The sequence below is a fragment of the Portunus trituberculatus genome, chromosome 42, assembly GCF_017591435.1.
Source record: "Portunus trituberculatus isolate SZX2019 chromosome 42, ASM1759143v1, whole genome shotgun sequence".
Lineage (NCBI taxonomy): Eukaryota > Metazoa > Arthropoda > Malacostraca > Decapoda > Portunidae > Portunus > Portunus trituberculatus.
The window spans coordinates 9137593-9146937 of NC_059296.1; the positions used below are offsets into that span (position 1 = coordinate 9137593).

General features: G+C 46.9%; 1 non-coding gene across 1 annotated transcript; it reads right to left on the bottom strand.

Annotated features, from left to right (window-relative positions):
* Positions 1–3286: 3286 nt before the first annotated feature.
* On the bottom strand, positions 3287–3359 carry Trnal-caa. The gene has a single exon. It is a non-coding gene; the product is annotated as a tRNA-Leu (tRNA).
* Between the last annotated feature and the right edge of the window lie 5986 nt (positions 3360–9345).

The following is a 9345-nucleotide window of genomic DNA, read 5'->3' on the forward strand; positions in this document are numbered from 1 at the left end:
CCCGCGGGGACCCCCTTGGCAGCAGCACTTTCCCTTTATTGTCTGCCTGGCGGGCGCGGGCCGGGCCGCACCAGCCCCTCTGCAGGAATCATGGAGATACCCTGAGGGTGAGTGGCGGGTCAAGGGTGACCTGCAAGCCGCCGACCACAAGCCTCGGCCTAAGTCACTGATGAATGAGACCGATTTACCTTCAAGGACTCAACCTCCATTAGTCCTCACCCGAGGGATGACCTGCGGGGTGACGTCTCAGGTGAGTTCCGTGACCTTCCTGAGACGCGGCGGGAGGAACGGTTTATTCAGTAGCGGCTCAGCTGGTGCACAGGCAGCCATTACCAGCCTCAGGCAGTGGCGTCGGCAGTTTGAAGCTCAGAGGCGTTGTACTTGTTCCCTCCTTGCGATGCAGTGGCTTCATGAACCAACAGGTGAATGATCGAAGACTCTCTCTCTCTCTCTCTCTCTCTCTCTCTCTCTCTCTCTCTCTCTCTCTCTCTCTCTCTCTCTCTCTCTCTCTCTCTCTCTCTCTCTCTCTCTCTCTCTCTCTCTCTCTCTCTCTCTCTCTCTCTCATACCAGTAAACCATTCTAAGCTTTCCTCCCTCCGTTCCTCCCTCCATCTCCCTCCTTTACATCCCTTCCCCCTCCGCTGTATGGTCTTCACTTTCATTCCTTTTTTTTATCTCTTTTTTTTTCCCTGTGATCTCCGCGTCTCACTGTTGCCAATGCCAGCTGACGACTCGCCCGATCTACAAATACGCATATAATATTTCTCTCCCAGATTTCTTGCTGGTCCCTGATTCCCTTGAACGATAGAGAACGTTTACGTGATTTATGAGTCCTCTAAAACCTGCAGGATCTTTTTTTTTCTTTTTAAAATGTAGAGATTTTTGGTACAGAAGAAAATGATACTTTATAGTCTTTCAGTTTCAATTTGAGAGAGAGAGAGAGAGAGAGAGAGAGAGAGAGAGAGAGAGAGAGAGAGAGAGAGAGAGAGAGAGAGAGAGAAATATCTTCGCTTCCATTTTTCATTCTTTCTCTACTTTTGCTAGCTTTCCTTTTTATTATAATTCTCCTCCTCCTCCTCCTCCTCCTCCTCCTCCTCCTCCTCCTTCTCCTCCTCCTCCTCCTCCTCCTCCTCCTCCTCCTCCTCCTCCTCCTCCTCCTCCTCCTCCTCCTCCTCCTCCTCCTCCTTTTCCTTCTCCTGCTTCTTTTTCTCTTCCTCCTCCACCTCTACCTCCGTTCACTCCCTGCTGCGGACTCTTAGGCAGCGGGAGGGAGCCTGACGGGGCGGGGCGGGAGGCCTCTGCGTGAGGACCCACCATCAGGCACCGCACCGCTGACGTCTACATTTGTTACGAAAAATACCTCCCGCTGCCCGGCTTTGTCTTTTTATAGCAGACATTTTTATATGAGAAAACTCGCCATTACCACGAGTCCCTGTGATTTACAAGGCGTCTTTAAGAAATTCCTCCGCGTGGCCATTAGCGTGGAAGGCGCTTCCCCTTCCATTCCTTCCTTCCTCTATGCTCTCGCCTTCCTGAACTGCCGCCTTCCCTCCCTTCAGTTTGCTTGCCGATGCTGCTATGGGCACGATGGGCCGGCAGAAACAGGGAGAAAAGGAGGAAGTGAGGATAACGATTTGAAAAAGAACAAGAAGTGAAAGGAGAAGGAGAAGGAAAAAGAGTAAGAAGAGAAAGAATGTAACTGCAACTATAACAAAAACAGAAACAGAAAGAAGAAAAGTATATAAGAAGGAGAGAAGAAGAAGAAAAAGAAGAAAGAGAAGGAAAAATTTAAGCAAGCATACGAATAGCAGGTGAATTAGAAAGCACAACACAAGATGAGAAAGGACCACCATCACCACCACCACCACCACCACTACTACTACTACTACCACCACCACCACCACCACCACCACCACCACCACATTCCAGCCTTCAGTATCTCAGAGGCATTGTGGAAGCGATTTAATACCAAGTCCCAAATCAGCAGTGGAGCAAATTTTCATTAATGCTCCTTGACGTGAGGGTTCGTGGAGCACCCAGCGTCAACACGAGAGAGAGAGAGAGAGAGAGAGAGAGAGAGAGAGAGAGAGCATGGTGAAGTACGTCGCTACAGCTGATTGGCTGAAAATAATGAGGGGAGTGGTGAGCACGTGTCCCTTCGTCCGCTTCCCATATGTTGACACTCTCACCCTCCCTCTCACCCATGAAGGGCTTCGATCCTGCTGGGCTGTTGTGAAGAGAGTGTCTCGATGTATGTCCTTCCCTTCCCTAACCTCCTCCTCCTCCTCCTCCTCCTCTTCTCCCTTTTTTTCTGTCCTTTCCTCTTTCTCTCTCTTCTACAGTTGGGTAGGCTTGCTTAATATCCCGCCGTCCTCTCAGCCCTATAGGGTTTGCTCATCTGGTTTGACGCTGTTGTGAGTTTCAATATGCGTTGGTTTGAATATTTGTGTACTGTCACTGAGTCCATATACCCTGGAGCCGTAATGAGGAGGAGAAGTGCCTCTCACTCACCCTCTCTCTCTCTCTCTCTCTCTCTCTCTCTCTCTCTCTCTCTCTCTCTCTCTCTCTCTCTCTCTCTCTCTCTCTCTCTCTCTCTCTCTCTCTCTCTCTCTCTCTCTCTCTCTCTCTCTCTCTCTCTCTCTCTCTCTCTCTCTCTCTCTCTCTCTCTCTCTCTCTCTCAGCCTCCTTCATGCGTGATGTGTTCCCTCCATGACCTAGAAGGCACCCTCTCCCTCACCTGTCACGTATAAATGGCTGACACACACTTCCCCACACCTTCTGTGTCTTGCTGAGGCTGCTCGGGGGAATACACCAGCTGGAAGGGAGGCCAGATGGCAGACACGGAAAGAGGAAAGGAAGGAGAAGCAGCAGGAGGAAGAGGAGGAAGGAGGAGGAGGTTAAGGCTGAGAGAGAGAGAGAGAGAGAGAGAGAGAGAGAGAGAGAGAGAGAGAGAGAGAGAGAGAGAGAGAGGAGGGAAGTGGAAGATGAAAAACGGGATAGATGAAAAGAAATCGTTGAAAAAATAGTAGGGTTATTTTTATCAGGTGTGTGTGTGTATCACTGTTTGTTTCACTGTTTGATCTGCTGCAGTCTCTGACGAGACAGCCAGACGTTACCCTACGGAACGAGCTCAGAGCTCATTATTTCCGATCTTCGGATAGGCCTGAGACCAGGCACACACCACGCACCGGGACAACAAGGTCACAACTCCTCGATTTACATCCCGTACCTACTCACTGCTAGGTGATCAGGGGCTACACGTGAAAGGAGACACACCCAAATATCTCCACCCGGCCGGGAATCGAACCCCGGTCCTCTGGCTTTTGAAGCCAGCGCTCTAACCACTGAGCTACCGGGCGTGTGTGTGTGTGTGTGTGTGTGTGTTTGTGTGTGATGCTGCAAGGTATGGAGGGGAGCGAGGCGTCTTATGTGTTAGATGAGTGAAATAAATACATGAAAAAACTTAATTTCTTTCGTTGCCTTTGTGCCAAAACTCGCTACAATTTTCAATCGCAATGTAATCGTAGTATGTAAATAAAACGGCATAAAAAATAATTCTACTGAAAAAGGACTTCTTTAAGACCCATTTCCTTTTATCTCCTGATCAGAGCGACTCCCGGAAGAGAAAGAGAGAGAAAAAAAACACACATAAACTAAATCCCTTGAAAGGTTTCATTAGACATAATGTAAAAAAGCGGCTCCTTCAAAGGCCCGGCAATAATATCAGTAGGCCTAACGCATTTCCGCTCGCTTATAGGTCTCCATATGCAAGGCACCTAACTCTTTTCACTTAATGTTTACATTTCTTGAGTTAATTACCTTAGATATTCTGTGTCAGGGAGGAGCTCCTCGCGGGCCCCTACTCTAATGAGATCAAAGACAAGGGGGGTCGAGGGTTCCTACTTAGCAGGTCTTGAAGCCACTTGATAGTCACCTCGCAAACATGATGCCTCTGTCGGCCTTCCTGCGTCTTAATCTCTGCCGCCCTAGAGGAGTGCGACCCGACCCGCCCTTTGAAGCCCATATCACACTCTCTTAGGATGGAAGGCATGGTCAGGGAGTTCTGGGGGGCGATGAGAAGTAGGCGTGGAGTGTGTAGGGTTGCTGGGATAGATCTAAGGAGAGGAATATGTATTAAGAGAGAAAATGTGTTATGATAAGCATGTGTTATGATAAGCATAGCCAGAGAGGAAGGTGAACGATAGGAGGTGAAGGCGTTGAGTGTGTAGGAGTGTAGGAATGGTGGGAAGCGATCTGAGACGGAGAGGAATGTATTATGATGGTGATGATAGTGATAGTGGTGACTGTAGGGTGTTAGGGTGTGGGCGCGGTGGTAGGAAGACCGTGTAAGGAAAGGAAAGTGTGTTTAGTAAGAACATGTATGGATGGTAAGAGCTAAAAAAATTAAAAGCTGTTTGTAAACGTGAGTCTTTTAAAATTAGTAAATGAGATGCATAGGTTATAGAGGTGTGTGTGTGTGTGTGTGTGTGTGTGTGTGTGTGTGTGTGTGTGTGTGTGTGTGTGTGTGTGTGTGTGTGTGTGTGTGTGTGCAACACACACACACACACACACACACACACACACACACACACACACACACACACACACACACACACACACACACACACACACACACACATACAGCCTCTTCCAAAGCTCAATTACAGAGAACTGCATTACTGTTTCCTACCAAAGACTTTCTTATTCAAACTTGAACAATATAATGCTAATGCAACCTCCTTAGTGGGAGAATTGCGGCACGTGACTCGTATGTGTGTGTGTGTGTGTGTGTGTGTGTGTGTGTGTGTGTTTGTGCGAGGACTTTTCACAACAGACCAGCTAAAGTGTACGCCATTCAAAAGGAGTAAATAAATTGATATATCGAAAAAAAAAAATGAATATGTAGTTAATAAGGAAATATAGTAAACTGTGAAAATAGAAATTACTGACAAAAATATACAGAAATACGAAGAGGAAGATGAGAAACAAAAACTGGGGCGAGGTGAGGAGGAGGAGGAGGAAGAAGAAGAAGAAGAAGAGGAGGAGGAGGAGGAGGAGGAGGAGGAGGAGGAGGAGGAGGAGGAGGAGGAGGAGGAGGAGGAGACTACTCAGGGCCAAGTCTACAAGGTGTAGTGTGTTACATGCGTCAAGAAGTTCCTCCAATCTCTCTCTCTCTCTCTCTCTCTCTCTCTCTCTCTCTCTCTCTCTCTCTCTCTTCTGTGTGTTTTGTTTTTGTTTTGTGTGTGTGTGTGTGTGTGTGTGTGTGTGTGTGTGTGTGTGTGTGTGTGTGTGTGTGTGTGTGTGTGTGTGTGTGTGTGTGTGTGTGTGTGTGTGTGTGTGTGTCTGTCTGTCTGTCTGTCTGTCTGTCTGTCTGTCTGTCTCTCTCTCTCTCTCTCTCTCTCTCTCTCTCTCTCTCTCTCTCTCTCTCTCTCTCTCTCTCTCTCTCTCTCTCTCTCTCTCTCTCTCTCTCTCTCTCTCTCTCTCTCTCTCTCTCTCTCTCTCTCTCTCTCTCTCTCTCTCTCTCTCTCAACTTCAAAGCCGACCCTTTCCTCCTGAAGACCTTTAATTAGAGGAGGTTTTAGGCCAGTTAGGAGAGTTCTGGTGCTCTCTCTCTCTCTCTCTCTCTCTCTCTCTCTCTCTCTCTCTCTCTCTCTCTCTCTCTCTCTCTCTCTCTCTCTCTCTCTCTCTCTCTCTCTCTCTCTCTCTCTCTCTCTCTCTCTCTCTCTCTCTCTCTCTCTCTCTCTCTCTCATCATAAACCAAGAACAAATTCCTTACAATAACAAAAATTTTTAGGAAGATGGATCGCTATTCGTTACGCGTTCTTGTATGATGCTTGTGTTTGTTATTCTGGAGCATGTCTAAGTATCCCTCGGTATGCACATGCAGGTGTTTGCGTGTGAGTGAGTGAGTGTGAATGAGGGGCTGGAGGAGAAGGAGGAGGAGAAGGAGAGGCAGTAGAGGGAGGAAAATAAGCTGCCAGTCAGAATGCTTGGAGGCGTGGAATCTTTGGTAAGGAAAGAGGTAACAGGAGAGGAAGTCTTGGCTGTGTGACTTTTGTGTGCCATGCGGTGTTCCAGATGGCGATGACCTACAGTGTTAGAAAAGACGAATGTTGTGGTATAACAATTCATAACCTTACCTTTTCATGACATCCACATTCATTTGATCTCAGCATGCACATAAATCAGGCATTGGAAGAGGATAAAGAGGAGGAAAAAAAGAGGAGAAAACTAACAACAACTAACACAACTACTAGGAATAACTCCAGTGGATCCTTTTTTAGGTGTTTGTGTGTTAGTGCAAGGTATGATGCGATGAAGGGTCTGAGAAGCAGGCCACGAGGGAGGTTTAGGAGAGCAGTGTTGAGTTGTGAGGAATTAGTGACAGTTGTTGTGTGTGTCGTGTTACTGGAAGTGTATCATGTTTTGCTGAGATGGGAAACGTAGAACACAACGTATGCTGCAGTGTAGTATCTGGAGACAAGGGAGGTTTGTATAAGCTGTGTGGAGTTGTGAGGGATTATTGGCAGGTGGTGTGTTACTGGAAGGAGTCTTTGGTGTGTTAGGCTGGGATGGATAGGGCAATGTAAGCTGAAGGAGGCGGTGCAGGGATGATGAGAAAGGTAATTGGTATGACAATGTTTTACTGAGAGTGAAATGTGAGGCGATGGTATGGAAGATATAAGACAGGATGAAAGCTGAGGTAGGCAGGGATGAAGTGAAAGAAGGATGTAGGAATGGCTGTGGACGGGAAGGATGGTGAATGTGTGTTTGGGTTTGTCTGTCCTTGTTTATTCTCACCACGGCAACGTCTCCACACCGCCGCTGAAACTCGCATCCACCAGCGTTTTACTTGCCATTACTCCTGCGGAATGGTTGTCATTGCCTAGACGCGGAGGGATATTGCACTTTTTTTTCAGCACCTTGGCGGGCTGGTGAGCGATGGCTGCGTGGGACACAGGCAGGACAGGACGGCCGCCAACACGTGCTTCTGGGAACAAGTTATAGCTCAACTCAGTCGCTTGGCTTATTTTTAGAGGGCCGTAACCTGTTTGCGTGACATTCCTCTTCTTGAGACAGCGATGCTCACTTTCCTGTGCTGGAAGTGATGGTTCTCCTACGAGTACTTCTACAGAAGGCCTTGAGGTGCTTTTAGTGACACCTTTACCCTTTAATGAAGGCTCGGCATCTTGTTAATGACGCTCTTCCCGTCAGGAGGCTTTGGAATGTGGTCAGTGATGGACTCCTTCATCTTCAGAGGGTTTTGAGACGTGCTTTGTTGTGTTTTGCCTCTTTAGAACGTTAGTAATTCTTCAGCAGTCTTCCAAGTGTGGCACTAGTACTTCCACCCTTTCGGTAAGCATCGGATTGTTTTTTTCTATAAGTATATCCTTGATTGTAGATACTAGCAGTCATTAAAGAAGTCATAGCTTGTGTTTCCATCCGCACTGTAGCATCCTCATCATCAGAAGGAGTAGGACAGCGTTAACACACCAGCAATACAGAAACAGCAGCAACACAGTAATGTCAGCAGCAATACAACGGTAGAGGGGGTGTTTAGTTTGTGCATTACTTGATGACAGGTAACACACACACACACACACACACACACACACACACACACACACACACACACACACACACACACACACACACACACACACACACACACACACACACACACACACACACACACACACACACACACACACACACACACACACACACACACACACACACACACACACACACACACACACACACACACACACACACACACACACACACACACACACACACACACACACACACACACACACACACACACTCACACACTCTCTCTCTCTCTCTCTCTCTCTCTCTCTCTCTCTCTCTCTCTCTCTCTCTCAGCAGCAGCAAACAACGACAACAACAACAAGAGAATGTTAGATTTGTGCATTACCTGATGACAGCGAATATTCTCTCTCTCTCTCTCTCTCTCTCTCTCTCTCTCTCTCTCTCTCTCTCTCTCTCTCTCTCTCTCTCTCTCTCATCGTGGATCATCTTTTCCTCCCGTTCTTTCTCGCTCTATTCACTGCTGATCCCTCCTTTCTCTCCGTCTGGTTTTCCATTTCTCTCTCTCTCTCTCTCTCTCTCTCTCTCTCTCTCTCTCTCTCTCTCTCTCTCTCTCTCTCTCTCTCTCTCTCTCTCTCTCTCTCTCTCTCTCTCTCTCTCTCTCTCTCTCTCTCTCTCTCTCTATATATATATATATATATATATATATTTATATATCCATCTATCTATCTCTCTCTTATTTCCTATTATCCTTCCTTCTCCGTCTGTAGGAGCGAGATGGCTCAAGGCAGACGAATTATATATTTCCTTAGATACAGCCACTTTTTTTTTCTCTCTCTCTCTCTCTCTCTCTCTCTCTCTCTCTCTCTCTCTCTCTCTCTCTCTCTCTCTCTCTCTCTCTCTCTCTCTCTCTCTCTCTCTCTCTCTCTCTCTCTCTTCCACATCCTTAGACCAAACATTAATCAATATTTATCTAAAATCAATCTCCCTCTATTCACCCTGCCATTAATATCCTTCACCGTGTTAAGATTAAACTGTGTGAGACTACTAACTCGCACTCACTCGTAAATTCCGCCACCCCGAAGTATTACTGTTGTGTGCTCGTGTAGTGGATGGTGGTGCGGTGACCTTCAGTCCTCGGCAAGGGTGAAAGAGGAGCAACAGAGGCGGCAAGAGAGGGAAGAAAGGAGGGAAGGAGGAGGAAGTGCGAGCCGTGCAAGCGTGTGCTGAAGGGAAAGAAGATATGCTACAAGGGGAAGGAAAGTGATGATGACGAGACCGGTGAGCCAGAGAGGGAAGAAAAGGTGTATAGAAGTAGAACTGAAACTGTGAGCTAGTGCGCGGGGAGGGAAAGGTTAAGGTATTGTGTGAGGCGAATGGAAACACTACGTTGAATATGAAGGACGATGCAAGATGTGTAGTTGGTATGTGCAGAGAAGGAGGAAACAGAAAGGAGAAAGAGAAGAACGAGAAGGACAAGGGAATTATATATGAATTAAAAATACCTGAAGACTCACTGGCTTTTAAGGAGGATGTGTTGGTAGATTAAGTGTTAGTAAAATAGCAGAGAAGAGAGTAAAGGTTCATTCCAACCACCTCTTCCTTCAACAACGTGCTGGCAGAGAAAACATGAAAGGGAACACTACTAATAAAACTTGTGTTGAAGAGTAGCTAATAATGAAAACCATGTGTTATTGGAACTCTTTACTCCCAGAAAGATGAAAAGGAATAAGGGTAATAAACACAAAATTAATAAAAAATACTGCTTGCTACTGGGATGTGAGAAGGAAT